At 47.5% G+C, this 24,477-nt stretch overlaps 1 pseudogene; it reads left to right on the top strand.

The window, feature by feature from the left end:
- Positions 1 to 23,047, top strand: part of LOC122923378 — a 34,176-nt pseudogene extending 11,129 nt beyond the window's left edge.
- Positions 23,048 to 24,477: the final 1,430 nt, after the last annotated feature.

Raw genomic sequence — 24,477 nt, 5'->3', positions numbered from 1 at the left:
TCCGATCGGTAACCATGGCAACCGGGACACCAATGAGTTAACTACAGGGGAGGGAGGGGGGGATCACTGGACACCAATGAGTTAACTACAGGGGAGGGAGGGGGGGATCACTGGACACCAATGAGTTAACTACAGGGGAGGGAGGGGGGCCCACTGGACACCAATGAGTTAACTACAGGGGAGGGCGGCCGCACTGGCCACCAATGAGTTAAAAACGGGGGGGGGGGGGGTCTGCCAGGCAGCAGGGGGCAGTCATGTACACAGTTTTTCAGTATATTCTAACCTGAAGCGTCCCCATCACCATGGGAACGCCTCTGTGTTAGAATATACTGTCGGATCTGAGTTTTCAGAAGTGAAAACTCACCTCTGAAAAAGCTTTTATGCAGACGGATCTTCGGATCCGTCTGTATGAAAGTAACCTACGGCCACGGATCACGGACACGGATGCCAATCTTGTGTGCATCCGTGTTCTTTCACGGACCCATTGACTTGAATGGGTCCGTGAACCGTTGTTCGTCAAAAAAAATAGGACAGGTCTTATTTTTTTGACGGACAGGAAACACGGATCACGGTCTCGGCTGCAAAACAGTGCATTTTCCGATTTTTCCACGGACCCATTGAAATTCAATGGGTCCGCGAAAAAAAAGGAAAACGGCACAACGGCCACGGATGAACACAACGGTCGTGTGCATGAGGCCTTAATAGATACCATAATAGAATTTGGGCCCCTTTGCACACCTAGGCTGCAAAAAAAGTGTCACACATGTGGTATCGCCGTACTCAGGAGAAGCTGGGGAATGTGTTTTGCGGTGTCATTTTACATATACCCATGCTGGGTGAGAGAAATATCTCTGTAAAATGACAACTTTTTTTTTATTTTATTTTTTTATACAAAGGGGAAAAGTTGTCTTTTAGAGAGATATTTCTCTCACCCAGCATGGGTATATGTAAAAAGACACCCCAAAACACATTGCCCAACTTCTCCTGAGTACGGCGATACCAGATGTGTGACACCTTTTTTGCAGCCAAGATGCGCAAAGGGGCCCAAATTCCAATGAGTACTTTCAGGATTTCACAGGGCATTCTACTTCTTACGCTTTAGGGACCCTAAAATGCCAGGGAAGTATAAATACCCCACATGTGACCCCATTTTGGAAAGAAGACACCCCAAGGTATTCCATGAGGGGTATGTTTAATTCATGTTAAATTTTATTTTTTGTCACAAGTTAGTGGAATATGAGACTTTGTAAAAAAAAAATAATAATAATAATTTTCCGCTAACTTGTGACAAAAAATAAAAACTGCCATGAACTCACTATGCCCATCAGCGAATACCTTAGGGTGTCTACTTTCCGAAATGGGGTCATTTGTGGGGTGTTTCTACTGTCTGGGCATTGTAGAACCTCAGGAAACATGACAGGTGCTCAGAAAGTCAGAGCTGCTTCAAAAAACGGAAATTCAAATTTTTGCACCATAGTTTGTAAACGCTATAACTTTTACCCAAACCAATAAATATACACTTATTGCATTTTTTTAAACAAAGACATGTAGAACAATAAATTTAGAGAAAAATGTATATAGAAATGTAGTTTTAACCCCTTAAGGACACAGGGCGTACAGGTACGCCCTTGTGCCCTGGTACTTAAGGACACAGGGCGTACATGTACGCCCTGTGCATTTTCAATCACCGCCGCGCGGCCGGCGGCGATCGGAACCCCGTGCCTGCTCAAATCATTGAGCAGGCACTTGGGGCAAATGCGTCGGGGGGTCCGGTGACCCCCCCCCATGTATGCGATCGCAGAAAACCGCAGGTCAATTCAGACCTGCGGTTTTCTGCGTTTCCGGGTTATTCGGGTCTCTGAAGACCCGATAACCCGGAACAGGATGGTGATGGTGGTGGGATTTCACCCCACCAATCACCATCCAGCGATCCTGAGTGGTGATGGTGACATCACCACTCAGGATCGCTTTCTGATTGGTCTGTGGGCGGTCCGGCGGCAGATTCAAAAGAGGCAGGCGCTCCTCTCCTCCTCCTTTTGTGTTCCGGAGCCGGAGGAGAGAGGAGCTGCCTGCACGTGTCTGCTGCCACCGCTGCCTGCACCCGATCTGTGCCCCCCCAGGACCCGATCTCTGCCCCCAGCACCCCATCAGGTACATAGGGACAGCTAGGGAAAGTTTGGTTTAGGCAGGGAAAAAAAAAGGGAAAGGTAGTTTTTTTGAACTTTTATTGCATCACCCCAGTTAGGGTGTCTGGGGTCCACAGCACAGCTGTGTGACCCTAGACCCCCCAGGGGTGCTGCCACTTGCCCCCCTCCCCCTGCCACTGTTAGCGCATCGCACACCCCACCGCTGATCAACTTCGGACGGTTGATCAGCAGTTTTGAATTTTTTTTCCCCACATTTTTTGCCCTTTTTTTAGTTAGTTTATTTATTTTTTCTGTTCGTTTTAGGGTGAGTTCGTGAACACCCGTGCCCCCTCACACACGCACACCAAATAAAGAGTTACACACACGCACATATACACGCAGACACACACTCCCCTATGGCCCGCCGGACGTTCTCGGCCGAGGAGGCATACGCCCAGCTTGCCTCCGAGTCCGAGAGTCCCAGTGAGGATGAGGATGATCCCACATTCCTGTTGTCATCCGCATCCTCCTCATCATCTAGCGATGATGATGAGCCCCCAAGGCGGCGGAGACGCCGCCAGGCGGAGCAAGGGGACCGCCATGTTAGGGACCCTGTGGCCCACACTAGTACGAGCAGCTCTGGGGCTCGTACTGGTTTCCCGGCCCACCAGTTAAATCCACCGGAGCACCCTGCCGGTGAACTTGTCTGGTGTAGCCCAGAGCGATACGAGCCCGTGATTCCCGATTTCGTAGGCCAATCAGGAATCCAGATTTCCACAGTGGGCTACACTGAATATGACTTTTTTTGTCATTTTTTCAGTGACCCACTGGTAAATCTGATGGTGGAGCAGACGAATCTGTACGCCCAACAGTTTGTCGCTCAACACCCGGGCTCCTTTTTGGCCAGGCCCGGTGGCTGGACGCCGGTCAGTGCAGCCGAAATGAGGACATTTTGGGGCCTCCTGCTGCATATGGGCCTGGTCAAGAAACCCAGTGCCAGGCTGTACTGGAGTGGGGACGTCCTATATCAGACCCCACTTTACAGTACGGTTATGACACGCTCCCGGTTTGAGGCCATCCGGAAATGTCTGCATTATTCCGATAATGCAGCATGTCCACCCCAAGGTGATCCTGCCCATGACCGTCTGTACAAGATACGGCCGGTCATCGATCACTTTGGGGCCAAATTCATGGAGGCCTATGTACCTGGAAGGGAGGTCGTGGTTGATGAGTCTCTCATTGCATTCAAGGGGAGACTCATTTTCCGCCAGTATGTGCCTTCCAAGCGGGCGAGGTATGGCGTGAAGCTATACAAAATTTGTGAGAGTACCTCAGGGTACACTTACAAATTTCGTGTATACGAGGGGCGAGATTCCCGGATTCAACCCCCAGAATGTCCCCCCACTCTGGGTGTTACCGGGAAACTTGTGTGGGACCTTATGCACCCACTGCTGGATAAGGGTTACCACTTGTACGTGGATAACTTTTATACTAGTATCCCCTTGTTCCAGTCCCTTGCCGCCAGATCCACGTCCGCTTGTGGGACCGTGCGGAAAAATCAACGCGGCCTCCCTGCCCACCCCCTCCAGGTACCTATCCCCAGGGGTGAGACCCGTGCCCTTACCACTGGAAACCTGTTGCTGGTCAGGTATAAGGACAAGAGGGATGTCCTTATGCTGTCCACAATTCATGGTAACGGCATCACCCCTGTCCCTGTGCGAGGTACCGCGGCAACGGTCCTCAAGCCCGATTGTATCGTCGCCTACAATCGGTATATGGGAGGAGTTGATCTCTCGGATCAAGTCCTCAAGCCATATAACGCCATGCGCAAAACCCGGGCATGGTACAAAAAAGTTGCGGTCTACTTGGTACAGGTTGCCATGTACAACTCTTTTGTACTATCCAGAAGCGCTGGCAGCACAGGGACATTCCTCCAGTTCTATGAGGCAGTCCTCAAGGCCCTGATCTTTTCTGACCGGGAAAGAGCAGGCCGGAGTACCTCGGGAACTGGAGGCGCCCGGATCGTTCCTGGCCAACACTTTCCAGGTGTGGTCCCCCATACTGGAAAGAAGGGACGAACCCAAAAAAGATGCAGAGTGTGTCGCAGGAGGGGGATACGGAAGGACACCACTACTCAGTGTGACACGTGCCCCGATCATCCGGGCCTCTGCATTATCGATTGCTTCAGGGAGTATCGCACTTCCATGGAGTACTAAATTTATATCCCAATTTAGCACTGACATCGGATAAAAAAAAATGGTTCTCAGACTTGAGACACCCAAAAAAACTAAAATAATTTATTAAAAGTAGACATAGGTATTGCCGCGTCGGTAATAATCTCCTCTATAAAAATGCCCTATGACCTAACCCCCCAGATTAACACGGTCCAGAAAAAAAAAAAAAAGGTGCAAAAAAAGTTTTTTTTGTCACCTTACATAATAAAAAGTTTAATAGCAAGCGATCAAAAAGTCATATAGCCCCCAAATTAGTGCCAATAAAACCGTCATCTCATCCCGCAAAAAATGAGCCCCCACATAAGATAATCAGATAAAAAAAATAATAGAAAATGACTCTTAGACTTTAGAGATACAAAATTTTTTTTAGGGTATCAAAAAGGATAATATAGTCTAAAACATAAATAATTGTAAAAAAAAGTTGACTTATTAGGTATCGCCGCGTCTGTAAGAATCTCCTCTATAAAAATACCCCATGACCCAACCCCCCAGATTAACACAGTAAAAAAAAAAAAAAAAAAAAAAGGTGCAAACAAATTTTTTTTTTGTCACCTTACATAACAAAAAGTTTAATAGCAAGCGATCAAAAAGTCATATAGCCCCCAAAATAGTGCCAATAAAACCGTCCGCTCATCCCGCAAAAAATGAGCCCCCACATAAGATAATTGGCTAAAAGAAAATAAAAAAAATGACACTTAGACTTTAGAGATACCCAAAAAAAATGTTGTATCAAAAAAGATAATATAGTCAAAAACCTAAATAATTGTTAAAAAAAAGTAGACTTATTAGATATTGCCGCGTCCGTAAGAATCTCCTCTATAACAATATCCCATGACCTAACTACCCAGATTAACACGGTTAAAAAAAAAAAAAAAAAAACGGTGCCAAAACCGCTATTTTTGGCACTTTTCCATTTCAGTCCGTTTTTTCCGGTAACAAAACAAGGGTTAACAACCAAACAAAAGTTAAAATTTATTACCCTGATACTGCAGTTTACAGAAACGCCACATTTGTGGTCGTAAACTGCTGTATCCGTAAAAGGGAGGCCGCAAAAGGAAAGGACCGACATGGTTTCTGAAAGGCCGATTTTGATGGCCTTTTTTATTGACACCATATCCCTTTTGAAGCCCCCCTGATGCCCCCCTAGAGTAAAAACTCCCTAAAATTGACCCCATCTAAGAAACTACACCCCCCAAGGTATTCAAAACTGATAATACAAACTTTATTAACCCTTTAGGTGTTCCTCAACAGTTAATGGCAAATGGAGATGAAATATCAGAATTTCAATTTTTGGTAACCTTGCCTCACAAAAATGTAATATAGAGCAACCAAAAATTATATTTGCCCTAAAAATACTCCCCGAAAAAATGCCACCTTATCCCGTAGTTTTCAAAATGGGGTCACTTTTAGGGAGTTTCGACTCCAGGGGTGCATCAGGGGGGTTGAAACAGGACACGGTGTAAATAAACCGGTCCATAAAAATCAGCCCTCCAAAAACCAAACGGCGCACCTTTCACTCTACGCCCCGCTGTGTGGCCGTACAGTAGTGTACCGCCATATATTGGGTGTTTCTGTAAACGGCGGAGTCAGGGTAATAAAGATACAGTCTTGTTTGGCTGTTAACGCTTGCTTTGTTAGTGGAAAACATGGGTTAAAATGGAAAATAAGGCAAAAAAAGAAATTTTCTAATTTCATCCCCATTTGCCAATAACTCTTGTGCAACACCTAAAGGGTTAACGACGTATGTAAAACCAGTTTTGAATACCTTGAGGGGTGTAGTTTCTTAGATGGGGTCACTTTTAGGGAGTTTCTACTGTAGGGGTGCATCAGGGGGCTTCAAATGGGACATGGTGTAAATAAACCAGTCCATAAAAATCAACCTTCCAAAAACCATACGGCGCACCTTTCCCTCTACGCCCCGCTGTGTGGTCGTACAGTAGTGTACCGCCACATATGGGGTGTTTCTGTAAACGGCAGAGTGAGGGCAATAAAGATACAGTCTTGTTTGGCTGTTAACCCTTGCTTTGTTAGTGGAATAAATGGGTAAAATGAAATATTAGACAGAAAAATGAAATTCTCAAATTTCATCCCCATTTGCCAATAACTCTTGTGCAACACCTAAAGGGTTAACAACATATGTAAAATCACTTTTGAATACCTTGAGGGGTGTAGTTTCTTAGATGGGGTCATTTTTGGGTGGTTTCTATTATGTAAGCCTCGCAAAGCGACTTCAGACCTGAAATGGTCCCTAAAAATTTAGTTTTTGTAAATTTCTGAAAAATTTCAAGATTTGCTCCTAAACTTCTAAGCCTTATAACATCCCCAAAAAATAAAATATCATTCCCAAAATAATTCACACATGAAGTAGACATATGGGGAATGTAAAGTCATCACAATTTTTGGGGGTATTACTATGTATTACAGAAGTAGAGAAACTGAAACTTTGAAATTTGCTAATTTTTCAAAATTTTTGATAAATTTGGTATTTTTTGGTGCAAAAAAAAATATTTTTTTGACTTAATTTTACTAGTGTCATGAAGTACAATATGTGACGAAAAAACAATGTCAGAACGGCCTGGATAAGTCAAAGCGTTTTAAAGTTATCAGCACTTAAAGTGACACTGGTCAGATTTGCAAAAAATGGCCTGGTCCTAAGGTGTAAAAAGGCTGTGTCCTTAAGGGGTTAATTGAAACATTTTACAACCGAAAGTGAAAAATTGTTTTTTTGCAAAAATTTCGGTAATTTTCGATTAATATAAAAAAAAGTTGAAATGTCAGCAGCAATGAAACACCACCAAATGAAAGCTCTATTAGTGAGAAGAAAAGGAGGTAACATTCATTTGGGTGGTAAGTTGTATGACCGAGCGATAAACGGTGACAGTAGTGCAGTGCAGAAGTGTAAAAAGTGCTCTGGTCATGAAGGGGGTTTCCGCTAGCGGGGCTGAGGGGGTTAAAGCACCCGTCCCATGGAGTGATGGCATATTGCTTGGCCCCTGAACCATGTCCGAGCAGTGTGCCATCCCTCCATAGGATGGTCTGACAGAGGTTATGTTGTGAACTTCAACATATCATGTGAGGTGTTCCAACAGAAGCCTGTACGACTTTACAGCTGACCTGAAAATGCCACTGTGCAGCATACCCCTTACCTGCTGTCCTATTACAGGGGCTGTCTGATGTGTATTGACCAGGTGGACGTGTGAGAGGAAGCAGAGGGGCGTGGGGGGACATTACCTCTACTTACAAGGATGTTGTGCTTTGTAAAACGATTCCTAGTATAAGTTCCTTATTAGAGAGTCTTTGGACTGTGGGAGGAAACCTATGCAATTGTGGGGAGGACACTTAGTCCTGAGTTGGATTCTAACCTGGAGACTTCCCGACCCCCTGCCCTGTGCGGTGAGAGGCAGTCCTAGCAGTCTCCTGGTTGGGCTCTGCAGCAGCCGCCGCTCCCTCTAGTTTTAAGGAAGGTTTCTAATTCATTTTACATTTTATTTTTTATGTTGCAGAAACTGATGCATCTTCTGCTGTAAAAACCAAGCGAGGTGCGACAAAAACCTCTGATCTCGTTGTGCTTGGCTTACCATGGAAAACAACAGAGCAGGATCTAAAGGACTACTTCAGCACCTACGGGGAACTCATTAAGGCCCAGGTATTGATGTTGCTAAAGTCCCCCAGTGCCTGCTGTGGTTTCATGGTTCTTGCCACTTAACGCTTTTTCTCAATGTTTTGCCAGGTTAAAAAAGATGCCCACACCGGCAGTTCCAGAGGTTTTGGCTTCATAAGGTTTACGGAATATGAAACCCAAGTGAAGGTGATGTCCCTGCGTCACAAGATAGATGGAAGATGGTGCCGTTGTAGGCTGCCTAATTCCACGGTAAAGCCATGTTCAGACTTTGGTGTATGTGTTCACATCTGTTATGATGAAGTGGTCGGTAGTGAAGACCCTTCTCCACTAGGACATTATACAGTGGGATGCGAAAGTTTGGGCAACCTTGTTAATCATCATGATTTTCCTGTATAAATCATTGGTTGTTACGATAAAAAATGTCAGTTAAATCTATCAATATCGGAGACGCACACAGTGATATCTGAGAAGTGAAATGAAGTTTATTGGATTTACAGTAAGTGCTATAACTGTTTACACACAATCCGGCCGGTGCTACACGTGGTCTCTGTTTACACACAATCAGGCAGGTGCTACACGTGGTCTCTGTTGTTGTCATTTTATTGATTCCAAAACCTTTAGAACTAATTATTGGAACTCAAATTGGCTTGGTAAGCTCAGTGACCCCTGACCTACATACACAGGTGAATCCAATTATGAGAAAGAGTATTTAAGGGGGTCAATTGTAAGTTTTCCTCCTCTTTTAATTTTCTCTGAAGAGTAGCAACATGGGGGTCTCAAAACAACTCTCAAATGACCTGAAGACACAGATTGTCCACCATCATGGTTTAGGGGAAGGACACAGAAAGCTGTCTCAGAGATTTCCGCCGTCTGTCTCCACAGTCAGGAACATATTGAGGAAATGGAAGACCACAGGCTCAGCTCAAGTTAAGGCTCGAAGTGGGCGACCAAGAAAAACCTCGGCTAGACAGAAGAGACGAATGGTGAGAACAGTCAGAGTCAACCCACAGACCAGCACCAAAGACCTACAACATCCTCTTGCTGCAGATGGAGTCACTGTGCATCGTTCAACCATTGGGCGCACTTTACAGAAGATGATGCTGTATGTGAGAGTGATGCAGAGGAAGCCTTTTCTCACAGCATAAAAACTGCCGCTTGAGGTGGACTAAAGCACATTGGGACAAGCCAGCTTCATTTTGGAATAAGGTGCTGTGGACTGATGAAACTAAAATTGAGTTATTTGGCCATAACAAGGGGCGTTATGCATGGAGGAAAAAGAACACAGCATTCCAAGAAAAACACCTGCTACCTACAGTAACATATGGTGGTGATTCCATCATGCTGTGGGCTGTGTGGCCAGTGCAGGGACTGGGAATCTTGTCAAAGTTGAGGGACGCATGGATTCCACTCAGTATCAGCAGATTCTGGAGACCAATGTCTAGGAATCAGTGACAAAGCTGAAGCTGCGCCGGGGCTGGATCTACAACAAGACAACGACCCTAAACACTGCTCAAAATCCACTAAGGCATTTATGCAGAGGAACAAGTACAACTTTCTGGAATGGCCACCTCAGTCCCCAGACCTGAATATAATGGGAAATCTGTGGTGTGACTTACAGAGAGCTGTCCATGCTCGGAAGCCATCAAACCTGAATGACCTAAAGATGTTTTGTAAAGAGGAATGGTCCAAAATACCTTCAGCCGGAATCCAGACTCTCATTGGAACCTGCAGGAAGCATTTAGAGGCTGTGATTTCTGCAAAAGGAGGATCTACTAAATATTGATTTCATTTATTTTTTGTGGTGCCCAAATTTATGCACCTGCCTCATTGTGTTTAAACAATTATAGCACTTTCTGTAAATCCAATAAACTTCATTTCCCTTCTCAGATATCCCTGTGTGCGTCTCCGATATGATAGATTTACCTGACATCGTAACAACCAGCGATTTATACAGGAAAATCATGACCATTAACAACGTTGCCCAAACTTTCGCATCCCACTGTATATGCCCCAAAAACTAACACAACCTGCAGTGTAAAAAGTGCAATGCTGCCCCGCGGTAACACGCCACGTGGCTGCGTGTGTCCTGTGACCATGGCCTTTCCTGACTACAGGTCATGTGAGCTGAACTCGCAGCATCATAGTGATCCTAGGCTGCTGTGAGTTTGGGATGCACAACCTGCAGCTGTCAGTCACACCGCTAGTCACCGACCAGGCCGTGTTTGTGCAAGGTGGACTGAGGAAAAACGCCAAATCGGCTGTCTGGAATTTCTCTTTTGTCTTCAGTGTGGGATAAATGCATCTATATTTTGATGCGTGGCTATGCATATAAGGCTACTTTCACACTCGCGTTTTGTGCGGATCCATCATGGACGGTTCCATTCAGATAATACAACCGTCTGCATCTGTTCAGAACGGATCCATTTATATTACTTTAACATGGCCAAGATGGATCCGTCTTGAACACCATTGAAAGTCAATGGAGGACGGATCCGTTTTCTATTGTGCCAGATTGTGTCAGTGAAAACGGATCCGTCCTGGCACACAATGTAAGTCAATGGAGGACGGACCCGTTTTCTATTGTGCCCAATTGTGTCAGTGAAAACGGATCCGTCCTGGCACACAATGTAAGTCAATGGAGGACGGATCCGTTTTCTATTGTGCCCGATTGTGTCAGTGAAAACGGATCCGTCCTGGCACACAATGTAAGTCAATGGAGGACGGATCCGTTTTCTATTGTGCCAGACTGTGTCAGTGAAAACGGATCCGTCCTGGCACACAATGTAAGTCAATGGAGGACGGATCCGTTTTCTATTGTGCCCGATTGTGTCAGTGAAAACGGATCCGTCCTGGCACACAATGTAAGTCAATGGAGGACGGATCCGTTTCCTATTGTGCCAGACTGTGTCAGTGAAAACGGATCCGTCCTGGCACACAATGTAAGTCAATGGAGGACGGATCCGTTTTCTATTGTGCCCGATTGTGTCAGTGAAAACGGATCCGTCCTGGCACACAATGTAAGTCAATGGAGGACGGATCCGTTTCCTATTGTGCCAGACTGTGTCAGTGAAAACGGATCCGTCCTGGCACACAATGTAAGTCAATGGAGGACGGATCCGTTTTCTATTGTGCCAGATTGTGTCAGTGAAAACGGATCCGTCCTGGCACACAATGTAAGTCACTGGAGGACGGATCCGTTTTCTATTGTGCCCGATTGTGTCAGTGAAAACGGATCCGTCCTGGCACACAATGTAAGTCAATGGAGGACGGATCCGTTTTCTATTGTGCCCGATTGTGTCAGTGAAAACGGATCCGTCCTGGCACACAATGTAAGTCAATGGAGGACGGATCCGTTTCCTATTGTGCCCGACTGTGTCAGTGACAACGGATCCGTCCTGGCACACAATGTAAGTCAATGGAGGACGGATCCGTTTCCTATTGTGCCCGATTGTGTCAGTGAAAACAGATCCGTCCCATTGACTTACATTGTGTGCCAGGACGTTTGGCTCAGTCCATCAGACGGACACAAGACGCTGCAGGCGGCCTCCAGAGCGGAACGGAGACTGAACTGGTGCATTCTCAGCGGATCCTTTTCCATTCAGAATACATTAGAATGCAAACTGATCCGTTTTGGACGCTGAGCCCTGAACGGATCTCGCAGACAGAAGCCAAAACGTGAATGTGAAAGGCGAATTCATTATGGGGAAAGAGGGATAACTTTAGTGTAAAATACTCTGTGATCTTCAGATCGCCTGTTCCTTGCTCTGCAGGTTTCGGGAGATCTGCTATATTTGTTATGGAGCGCTGCCACCTGTGGGGCTCCTTGAGAACTACAGCTGTACCGTGGGGCTCAATGTGGCCAGGTGCCTGCTTTATTATATAGCCGTCACGTCTGCATATGGGGTGGGCTCGGCACTGCAGCCCACTCTATACAATCCCTGGAACATAATGCGGGACGTGTATGGCATTATGCATTTGATGGCTGTAGCGGTTCTTATGGGAAGATTGATGTAAATGGCTTTGGATCGGATCTGTAGAAAGCGGCTATCTTGTAACGAGGACCTTTCCTGGGTTTGTAGTAACTGAGATAAATATCTGACTAGGGCTGCACGAAATGGGAATTTTGTGCGATTGCGATTAGGGCCCTAGAAATTGCGATAACGATATGCGATATTTTAAGGGAATTGCGCTAGAGGTCTATTTGCTTGGATTTTCTAGGTACAATCACACACACATTACTGGTAATGCTGAAATGCAGTTATGCCCAACTCCAGAACTGAAACGCACAGCGCTTTACACACTAAAACATCTCTTACTAAAGGGAATAACATATTTCATTACTGCAAAAGTGCGAAATACAGAACCTCCCATTTCTTACTAGCGCTGCACAGAACGGAGAAATCCGATAGAACAGAGAGAAGAACATGTGATCATTCCAAACACCGAACAAACAGGAACGTTTTACAGAACACCATAGTCAGCAGCAGCAATATAAGGGAATATACCGGATTTATCACCCTATAAGACGCACCTGCCCATAAGACGCACCTAGGTTTTTGAGTAGGAAAATAAGAAAAATTATATTTTGAAAAAGGTGTGCTTTTGGTGGGTTTTGAACTAATATTGGTCTGTGGATGATACTATTATGGGGGATCTGTGGATGACACTATTATGGGGGATCTGTGAATGACACTGTTATGGGGGATCTGTGGATGACACTATTATGGGGGATCTGTGGATGATACTATTATGGGGGATCTGTGGATGGCACTGTTATGGGGGGTCTGTGCATGAAACTATTATGGGGGATCTCTGGATTGCACTGTTATGGGGGGATCTGTGGATTACACTGTTATGGGGGATCTGTGGATGGCACTGTTATGGAGGAGATTTGTGGATGACACTATTATGGGGGGGGGGGGGTCTGTGGATGGCACTGTTATGCGGATCTCTAGATGGCACTGTCTACGAGGAGATCTGTGAATGACACTGTTATGGGGGATCTGTGGATGTCACTGTTATGGAGGAGATCTGTGGATGACACTATTATGGGGGATCTATGGATGGCACTGTTATGGGGATCTGTGGATGGCACTGTTATGGGGGGTCTGTGGATGGCACTGTTATGGGGGATCTGTGGATAACACTGTTATGGAGGGGATCTGTGGATGGCACTGTTATGGAGGGGATCTGTGGATGGCACTGTTATGGGGGATCTGTGGATGACACTAATATAGGGGATCTGTGGATGACACTATTATGGGGGATCTGTGGATGATACTATTACGGGAGATCTGTGGATGGCACTGTTATGGGGGATCTGTGGATGACACTATTATAGGGGATCTGTGGATGACACTGTTATGGGGGGTCTGTGGATGGCACTATTATGGGGGATCTCTAGATGGCACTGTTATGGGGGGATCTGTGGATGACACTGTTATGGGGGGATCTGTGGATGGCACTGTTATGGAGGAGATCTGTGGGTGACACTAATATGGGGGATCTGTGGATGACACTAATATGGGGGATCTGTGGATGACACTATTATGGGGGATCTGTGGATGATACTATTACGGGGGATCTGTGGATGATACTATTACGGGGGATCTGTGGATGGCACTGTTATGGGGGATCTGTGGATGACACTATTATAGGGGATCTGTGGATGACACTGTTATGGGGGAACTGTGGATGGCACCATTATGGGGGATCTCTGGATGGCACTGTTATGGGTGGATCTGTGGATGACACTGTTATGGGGGGATCTGTGGATGGCACTGTTATGGAGGAGATCTGTGGGTGACACTATTATGGGGGATCTGTGGATGGCACTGTTATGGGGGGATCTGTGGATGGCACTGTTATGGGGATCTCTGGATGGCACTGTGATGGGGCATCTGTGGATGACACTGCTATGGGGGGGTTCTGTGGATGACACTGCTATGGAGGGGATCTGTGGATGGCACTGTTATGGGGGATCTGTGGATGGCACTGTTATGGGGGATCTGTGGATGACACTAATATGGGGGATCTGTGGATGACACTGTTATGGGGGGTCTGTGGATGGCACTATTATGGGGGATCTCTGGATGGCACTGTTATGGGGGGGTCTGTGGATGACACTGTTATGGGGGGATCTGTGGATGGCACTGTTATGGAGGAGATCTGTGGATGGCACTGTTATGGGGGATCTGTGGATGACACTGTTATGGGGGGATCTGTGGATGGCACTGTTATGGAGGAGATCTGTGGGTGACACTAATATGGGAGATCTGTGGATGGCACTGTTATGGGGGATCTGTGGATGACACTGTGGCGAAACCAACCTCGCCACTGGGTTTTGGAGAGGGCTGTTTAAAAGCCTCTTGCCTCAGGATTATGGCCCATAGTAACTGTAAAGGAGAAGACAGGCCGGCCGCACAGCTTAAATCTGTCTGTAGAATTGTATTTTATGTTATTATGCGTTCGGTTAAATTGTATGTTATGTGAGGGCACCCAGATAGCTAATATTATTGTATTCGTGTATTCTGAGTGCCATTCACCTAATGATATGCACTCAGACTTGAGCTATCTGGGGATATGTTACATGTCTGTGTTTGCTGTGGGGGTGTGCCATTGTGTGTTTAAATGGTGATGTCTGTCCTGTTGTCTCCACATGTGTATTGGTGATCTCCCCTTTGTCCTGAGAGATAATTGGATTGTGTTCGGTCGTCTCTGGGACAGAGAGGAGGAAACCATGATGCATTGTGGGGATATGTTGTATCTGTTCTGTATTTGAAAAACTGTAATAAAAACCAGGCTGGGTGTGCCAGCACATCAGATCACTGCTGACCCTCAAGACGGAGCCTTGTCTCGTTATTGGGGGGATTCCCTGTATGCTGTTGGAGACTGATTGCCAGGAGTGTAAGCTGACTGTACGCTTTTCCTGTTCGTCTGCCGGCAGCTTTTTGCGAGGTTCCAGTTTGGAGTGCTATTTTGTATCCAGTTCGGGAGGTTGGTGTTCTGCAGTAGCTGTGCCTGTCTCTCAGAAAGGGGCATATCGCCTAGACGGATTTTAACCCCTTGTCTGCTGAAACGGTCCGTTACAGACACTAATATGGGGGATCTGTGGATGACACTATTATGGGGGATCTGTGGATGATACTATTACGGGGGATCTGTGGATGGCACTGTTATGGGGGATCTGTGGATGACACTATTATAGGGAATCTGTGGATGACACTGTTATGGGGGGTCTGTGGATGGCACTATTATGGGGGATCTCTAGATGGCACTGTTATGGGGGGATCTGTGGATGACACTGTTATGGGGGGATCTGTGGATGGCACTGTTATGGGGATCTCTGGATGGCACTGTGATGGGGCATCTGTGGATGACACTGCTATGGGGGGGATCTGCGGATGACACTGCTATGGAGGGGATCTCTGGCTGGCACTGTTATGGGGGGCTCTGTGTTTGGCACTGTTATGGGGGGATCTGTGGATGACACTGCTATGGGGTGATCTGTTGATGGCACTGTTATAGCATCTTATGCTTTGTGCCATCCACAGATCCCCCCCATAACAGTGTCCCTGCAGTGTGAATGACCCTGAAAACAGGGGCTGGGGGCCGGCATCTGGATTAGGAATGACCGTGGGGACCGGTGCAGTCCCTGTATTCTAATGCACCGGCCCCGCTCACTGTTGTATAATCTTATCTAACCTTCATTGCTAAGATATAATAATCATGTGTAATCCAGCTGTATTACTTACAACTAGGTTCCGTAGCAGGGAGGAGGGAGGACGGGAGGACGCTGCCTGCTTCATTCATAAAGTGGGCGGCGCAGGTGCATGACGTAGTGAGTGACGCGTCGCCCGCCCGTCCTCCCGTCCTGCCTCCTCCCTTCTACGGAACCTAGCTGTAAGTAATACAGCTGGATTACACATGATTATTATATCTTAACAATGCAGGTTAGATAAGATTATACAACAGTGAGCGGGGATGGTGCAATAGGATACAGGGACTGCACCGGTCCCCACTGTCATTCCTAATCCAGATGCCGGCCCCCAGCCCCTCCTCCCTCTGTTCATACAACCGCCGACCGCGCTGTGTATCATTGTAGGTTATCACAGCATTTTTGGGTTGGCCAACTCGCCATATCACAATCGTTGATTAACGGGATACGATTGCTTTGGCGATATATATATTTTTTTTAAATAGCACTCCTGTGCCTCGTTATGGCCCCCACAAATTCCGCGCTCAGTATTCCAATACGGAGAAATGAGGAGGAGGCGGAGTCTTTCTCTCTGGGCGTCTCCTTCTCCCTGGCTGTGACGCTCTGCGCTGTGATTGGACAGCTCTACCGCCAGGGAGAAGGAGACGTCCACAGAGAGACTCCGTCTCCTCCTCATTGCTCCGTATCAGCATACTGAGTGCGGAATTTGTGGGGGGCCAAAACGGGGCGCAGGAGCGCTATTTTAAAAACCAGGCAGGGTGGCAGCACAGATATTTATCTCAATTACTACACACCCAGGAAAGGTCCTCTTTAAAGGGATATGTCACAGAAGTCTTTACTGCCCGTTAAAACCAGACAGTGACACACAAGTCCTTTGGTTCTAATCTAGTTTCATGGCAGACTTTGTTCCTTCTATCTTCCGACCCGCACTGTGGAGCAGCCATCTTGCCTGAGCGGTCTGACAGCAATTACATTTTTTTTACGCATTCTCTTATAAGCTGTATAATGAGGGTTCTCTGGAAATGGTAAAAGCTCTGCTGTGCCCATTTACGTGACGCTGCCATGTAGGGCTGAAACGATTATTCGAATAACTCGATTAAATCGAGTCAAAAAATTCATCGATGCAGTTTCCCTGCATCGAGGAATCGTTTAGATCACGTGATCACGGAGCGGGAGTGAAATTAAGCGTCTCACTCACCGCTTCCGTGTCCTCCGGAGGCCAGAGAGGCAGGACTGAGCCGGCACAGCTGAGGAGGAGGGAGGAGGAGGGAGTCTCTCCCTCCCCACTGTGCGCGGCTGCCGCTGAAGACCAATGAGGACAGAGTAGGAGGAGGAGGGGAGGGACTGTGGCCACTGCGCTACCAATGACTGTGCCGGCCATATCCCACAGGGTCCCCCTCCTCCCCCCCATCATTGGTGGCAGTGTCAGTTCCGATCGGAGCCCCAGCAGTGTAATGCTGGGGCTCCGATCGGTTACCATGGCAGCCAGGACGCTACTGAAGTCCTGGCTGCCATGGTATGTTAGTGAGCAGAGAGCAGTGCATTATACTCACGTGCGCTGTGGCCGGCGGTCGCTCCTTCTCATAGGTCTGTGCGGCGCATTGCTAATGCTGTAAGCATTAGCAATCCGCCGCACAGACAGAAGAAGGAGCGACCTCCGGCCACAGCGCACGTGAGTATAATGCGCTGCTCTCTGCTCACTAACATACCATGGCAGCCAGGGCTTCAGTAGCGTGACTCCTGGCTGCCATGGTAACCGATCGGAGCCCCAGCACTACACTACCGGGGTTCCGATCGGAACTGACACTGCCACCAATGATGGGGGGGAGGAGGGGGACCCTGTGGCCACTGCCACCAATGATTAATACTGGGGAGGGAGGGGGGGGGGGTTGCGTTACCAGAGGGGGCAGGCAGATCAGAGGCTGGGGGGAGGGGGGCAGGCAGATCAGAGGCTGGGGGGAGGGGGGGAGGCAGATCAGAGGCTGGGGGGAGGCAGATCAGAGGCTGGGGGGAGGGGGAGGCAGATCAGGGGGAGGGGGAGGCAGATCAGAGGCTGGGGAGAGGCAGATCAGAGGCTGGGGACAGGCAGATCGGAGGCTGGGGGGGGAGGCAGATCAGAGGCTGGGGGGGAGGCAGATCAGAGGCTGGGGGGAGGCAGATCAGAGGCTGGGGGGGGAGGCAGATCAGAGGCTGGGGGGGGAGGCAGATCAGAGGCTGGGGGGGGAGGCAGATCAGAGGCTGGGGGGGGAGGCAGATCAGAGGCTGGGGGGTGAGGCAGATCAGAGGCTGGGGGGGAGGCAGATCAGAGGCTGGGGGGGGAGGCAGATCAGAGGCGGGGGGGGAGGCAGATCAGAGGCTGGGGGGGAGGCAGATCAGAGGCTGGGGGGGGAGGCAGATCAGAGGCTGGGGGGGGAGGCAGATCAGAGGCTGGGGGGTGAGGCAGATCAGAGGCTGGGGGGGAGGCAGATCAGAGGCTGGGGGGGGAGGCAGATCAGAGGCGGGGGGGGAGGCAGATCAGAGGCTGGGGGGAGGCAGATCAGAGGCTGGGGGGGGAGGCAGATCAGAGGCTGGGGGGGTTATTGGTTTGGAGGGGTTAATGGAAGCACCTTGGCATTAGGCATGTATAAAGTTATTAACCCCTTCAAACCAATAACTTTATACATACCTAATTACGTACGTTATTTTAAGTAGCTTTTTCTTATTAGATTACTCGATGAATCGAGAAATATAATCGATAGAATACTCGATTACAAAAATATTCGTTTACTGCAGCCCTACTGCCATGTCACTTTATTACTATTCGTCACAACGTTGGGATGCATACTTCTAGGCCTCTCACTCATTGTGGCTTCTCTACAGCAAAGCCCGGATGAACCTGTACGCAGCCGGATGGTATATGTTGGCCGGTGCACTGAGGATATCACAGCGGAGGAGCTTCGCCATTTCTTCACGCAGTACGGGGAGGTTGTGGATGTGTTTGTCCCAAAGCCATTTAGAGCGTTTGCCTTTGTGACCTTTGCCGATGACCAGGTAAGAGGCAGCTCAGGTATATATTGTATCTGTCATCTGTTCTGCATGAGTAAATGGTTTTTAACGTGTTCATTCATACATTTTAAAGGGGTTGTGCCAAGTTTTCAAGCTGTCCCCTGCCCACAGGATAAGGGATAACGAAGTACCTGATTGGTGGGGGTCCAGTTTCCCACATACACCCTGCCCATCCTGCTGTAGTCTTCAGAGGCTCCCATGGAGAGTGAATGCAGAGTCACGGCTGTGGAAGACTTGGGGCACTCCCTTTAAGTCTTCAGAGGCCTCTATGGAGAGTGAATGCAGAGTCAGGGCTGTGAAAGACTTGGGGCACTCCCTTTAAGTCTTCAGAGGCTCCCATGGAGAGTGAATGCAGAGTCAGGGCTGTGGAAGACTTGGGGCACTCCCTTTAAGTCTTCAGAGGCTCCCATGGATAGTGAATGCAGAGTCAGGGCTGTGGAAGACTTGGGGCACTCCCTTTAAGTCTTCAGAGGCTCCCATGGAGAGTGAATGCAGAGTCAGGGCTGTGGAAGACTTGGGGCACTCCCTTTAAGTCTTCAGAGGCTCCCATGGAGAGTGAATGCAGAGTCGGGGCTATGGAAGACTTGGGGCACTCCCTTTAAGTCTTCAGAGGCTCCCATGGAGAGTGAATGCAGAGTCGGGGTTGTGGAAGACTTGGGGCACTCCCTTTAAGTCTTCAGAGGCTCCCATGGATAGTGAATGCAGAGTCAGGGCTGTGGAAGACTTGGGGCACTCCCTTTAAGTCTTCAGAGGCTCCCATGGAGAGTGAATGCAGAGTCGGGGCTATGGAAGACTTGGGGCACTCCCTTTAAGTCTTCAGAGGCTCCCATGGAGAGTGAATGCGGAGTCAGGGCTGTGGAAGACTTGGGGCACTCCCTTTAAGACTTCAGAGGCTCCCATGGAGAGTGAATGCAGAGTCAGGGCTGTGGAAGACTTGGGGCACTCCCTTTAAGTCTTCAGAGGCCCCCATGGAGAGTGAATGCAGAGTCGGGGCTGTGGAAGACTTGGGGCACTCCCTTTAAGTCTTCAGAGGCTCCCATGGAGAGTGAATGCAGAGTCAGGGCTGTGGAAGACTTGGGGCACTCCCTTTACGTAGATGAAATCTTCTGCAGAACTAAGCAGTGATGTCTGGGGGGCTGAGTGCAAGCGCTCACTTCCTCTTAACCAGGTATTCCCGTTTTATGGAGCAATTTTCTAATATACATCTATTTAAAATTCTGATCATGGACCTTTTTATATCCGTGCCTTTGTCACAGTCCATTGTAGTCCTGTAAAATGCATCCGTAGGAGGGCTGGTTAGGACTAAACATGGCGTCAGTAATGTCATACATTGTACGGTGAAGGGTGTGGCATGACGGCCATGGATACATTACACAGGACTGATACATGGGCTGTACCATTCTTCTTCATATAGGGTCAGCTGTCTGATATGAGCGGTATGTATGCAGAATTTTATATACATGCATATTAGAGGATTGTATCATTTTCTATTATATAAGCACATAAACATATCCCCCTGTATGTGGGCAATATAGCTCTGGCTTCCACAGATCAGACCTTCCATAGCACATCTATGGAGAAGATACTAATGGATCCAGTTCTTGCCTCAGCATTGGGTAGGTTCTGAAAAGTGCTCACACTGACAATTGTGGATATGACGGACCACCAGTTGGCTTAGCTTTCCCCTTTTTGGCATGTGGCTGTCTGGATTTAAAGGGGTTGTCCCATCTATACTTGTGGCACATCCACTGGTATGTCCTAAATGTCTGATGGAGGCAGGTCTCAGAAGTGGGACCAGCACAACAATCTTGAAAAGGGGACTCATGTTTGGCTATTTTTGAAACTTCCATAGAAGTGAATGGAGATCCATGCGTGCACAGCCTCCTCTCAGGGTAAGGTAGGGCCCCGTTCTCAAGATAGTAGTGGGTCCAAGAGTTTATGCCCTTAATCCCCAGATGAGAGCACTCACTTACATTCCTAATACAAGTCATTAAAGGAGTGGCTGCGTCCAAAGCTGAACCTGATAGAAGCTCCCCTTTCCTTGCATCGTGTAGCTTGTTGTCAGCTGGTGACGTACCGAGCTTCACATCAGTATGCTAGGCAGAGACTTGTGCCTAGCAGGGAACCCGGTGATGTCACTGGCACAAATGGGCCGTGTAGATAGCTGTTCTGGGTGGTTTTAGAGGCAGTACCACTGATGCCCAGGACAGTGCTATACACTACCCATTTGTGTTGGTGACGTCACCAGGCTCACTGCTAGGTGGAAGTCTCTGCCTAGCATACTGATGTGAAGCCTGATCTGTCACCGGCAGTAAAACAGACCGTGCCCTGCACAAGTGGAGCATCGGAGCAAGGAAATGCTGCACTCCTACATGGTAATGGAGTGAAGGGGAGCTTATATCCGGCTTCAGCCCTGAACCTGGACAAGCCCTTTAACCCGTAGGACACCAGCACTGTACCTGTACGGTGCTGGTATCAGGTTCACAAATCCCAGCACCATACGGCTACGGTGCTCTGTGCGGGCGCAGGAGCTGCTCCCGTCCGATCAGCCGCAGTGGTCCGGCAGTCACTGATAGTCGCCCCCTGCTGTATGAGCCAGCATCGGAGAAAACGCTGATGCCCGGTGCATTAACCCTTGCACTGCCTCGGTCAGCGCTGACCGTGGTATCCTGCGGGGTGGCCAAACTATGCCAAAACAGCCATGTTTTTTCACCTTGCCTCACAAAGTTTAATACCAAGCAATCAAAATAATACCAATTAAGCCGTCACCTCATCCCGCAAAAAATGAGCCCCCACGTAAGACAATAAAAACCAATGGCACCCGTAAACCAATCCATCAAAATCTGCCCTGCAAAAGCCATATGGCGCTCCTTCTGTTCTGAGTCCTGCCATGAGCCCCCACAGCAGTTTATCACCACATATGGGGTGTTACCGATTCAGGAGAAAATGGGTAACAAATTAGTTGATGCTTTTTCTCCTGTTACCCCTTGTGAAAAAGAAAAATTTGGGGCTAAAGCAACATTTTATTGGAAGAAACAAAACTTCATTTTTACAGCAAAGTGTTTCCAAATTCCGTAAAACGCTTAGGGGGTCAAAGTGCTCAATACCATCCGTAACATAATCTTTAAGGGGTGTAGTTTCCAAAATGGGGTCACTGTTTGAGGGTTTCCACTGTAGGGGTATGTCAGGGTCTCTTCAAATACAAAATGGTGCCTAATAACCAATCTTGTGAAATCTGCCTCCAAAATGTTTATTTTGCTGTTAACCCTTGCTGTGTGCAAGCAAAAATCGATTAATATAAAAAATCTACCAAAAAAGAGAAATTTAGACATTTCACCTCCATTTTCCTTTAATTCTTGAGGAATACCTCAAGGGTTAACAAAGTTTGTAACATCAGTTTTGAATAATTTGAGGGGTGTAGTTTCTAAAATGGGGTCATTTATGGGGGGTTTCTATTACGTAAGCCCCTCAAAATCACTTTATAACTGAATTGGTGCTTAAAAAATGGTTTTGGAAACGTTGTTGAAAGTCTTCTAATGTCCTAAAAATAAAACGAACATTTACAAAATGATGCCAACACAAAGCCGACATATGGGGAATGTTGGTTGGTAACCATTTTATGAGGCATCACTAGATGTCTTAAAAGTAGAGAAATTCTAATTTGGGATAATTGTATAAATAAAGGTGAAATATATCGACTGAAATTTCCCACTGTCATGAAGTACAATGTGTCCCAGTCATTGGTGCTAGAATTGGATTTGTAGATGTCACCTCGGTGAGTAAATGTCTTTATTTTTTTCCCAAGGTTGCCGAGTCTTTGTGTGGAGAAGATGTGATTATCAAAGGATTCTGTGTTCACGTATCTGCAGCTAAACACAATAGAAAGAGCCCTTTGGAGAGCGGTGGCAGAGTCCCAGGACCCATCTTTGGGAATTGGGGATATCCTAATAACAGGCCAAACAATGGAGGCCTTGCGCACAACCAGCCTAATAACATGGGGGATGGTGGTGGCATGAACTTTAGGCCATTCAGCATTTACCCTACAATGATGGCTGCTGCTCCGGCAGCCGTACAGAGCAGCTCGGGGATGATGGGTATGCTTGCTAGTCAGCAGAATCAGCCTGGTCCACAGGGTATCAATCAGTGGCAAGGGAATCAGCCAAGAGACCGGCCACAGAGTTTTGGCTCAGGTAGTAATTCTCATGGCTCGAACTCTGCTATAGGCTGGGGTTCTCCTAATGCTGGCTACTGGGTTCATTGGGGGCTTTAGCTCGAGTCCAAGTCCTCTGGTTGGGGTATGTAGATAGTATGGCTTAGTGAGGGGGGTGGGTAAGGCAACATTTCCTAATTTTATAGTAATTACAAGTGTAAAATGTAATTTACAGACTTTTTCTCTAGAGGTTTTCTTCAAGCTTGCTGGTGGTTCAGCTGCATATCTTCTATGAAGGGATTAGGGTCCATTCACACATCTGTGTGTGTTTTTCAGATCCGCGGATCCGCAAAACACGGACACCGGCAATGTGCGTTACGCATTTTGCGGACCGCACATCGCCGGCACTTAATAGAAAATGCCTATTCTTGTCCGCAATTGCAGACAAGAATAGGACATGTTCTATTTTTTTCGGGATCGGAATTGTGGACCTGGGTCCGCATTTCCGGATTCGGGCTGCACATTGTGTGGCCCCATAGAAATGCGGAACGGCATTGCGGACGTGTGAATGGAGCCTTATGGTGTGATCCCATGATTAAGTAGCTCATGAACCCTACCTGCCTGTTGAAGAAAACGACTTGATTTTGTTTGGCATAGGCCGGTGACTAACTTAGAAAATATATAGACATAGTTCATGGTTTTTTCTCTTTGATGTAAATGAGAATCACATCTTGTGTAGAACAGTCTTCCTAAATTGTGTTCACTGCTTCAACTACTGATCTCTGCTCCGCACATTTGTCTCTCTGGGACCTGGCGCCCACTTCTGTTTTATGTCCTGCCCTGGAATCCATTCCTGATAATCCCCATCAAGAAATCTTCTGCTGTACACAGCAGTTCTGAAGACGGTGGGTGATCCAATTTTTGGCCACTACTTTCATTCGTGGAAGTCGTACCAGCACTTTGAGGCTTCATACACACGTCCGCAATTCCGTTCCGCATTTTGTGGAACGGAATTGCAGACCCATTCATTTCTATGGGGCCACACGATGTGCAGCCCAGATCTGGGAATGGAGACCCACACTTCCGGGTCCGCAATTTCAATCCCAAATAAAATAGAACATGTCCTATTCTTGTCTGCAATTGCGGACAAGAATAGGCATTTTCTATTAAGTGCTGGCGATGTGCGGTCCACAAAATACGAAACGCACATTGCCTGTGTCCGTGTTTAGTGGATCCGCAAAACACAAACGGATGTGAATAAACCCTGAGTACGCACGGCTGTGAGTTGGAACCGGAAGGCTGTTTGAACTGTGGGATTGTTGGTACCAAGGCAGGAGAGGCTTGGGGTATGAGTGAGATCCAGAGAGCGAGCAGTGACCTGGGGGTGCATTTTGGGATTTTTTCTTTCCTAAACGTTGGAGATGTGTCTCTCGATCCAGTGGCCATAGTGAGCGCGTGCAGAGAGCAGTGGGAGCAAGTAACGCACCAATGTTCTTCTACATTTGGAAGACTGGAGCTTATTTCATTGCCCGCCTAAAAGCTATAACTGTTTGAAATGCGTTTCTGTACAAATATAATAACTT

This window comes from Bufo gargarizans, unplaced genomic scaffold (assembly GCF_014858855.1).
Source record: "Bufo gargarizans isolate SCDJY-AF-19 unplaced genomic scaffold, ASM1485885v1 original_scaffold_1533_pilon, whole genome shotgun sequence".
Classification (NCBI taxonomy): Eukaryota; Metazoa; Chordata; class Amphibia; order Anura; family Bufonidae; genus Bufo; species Bufo gargarizans.
The sequence above is the reverse complement of the archived record's forward strand: the minus strand, read 5'-3'. Positions and strand labels throughout refer to the sequence as shown.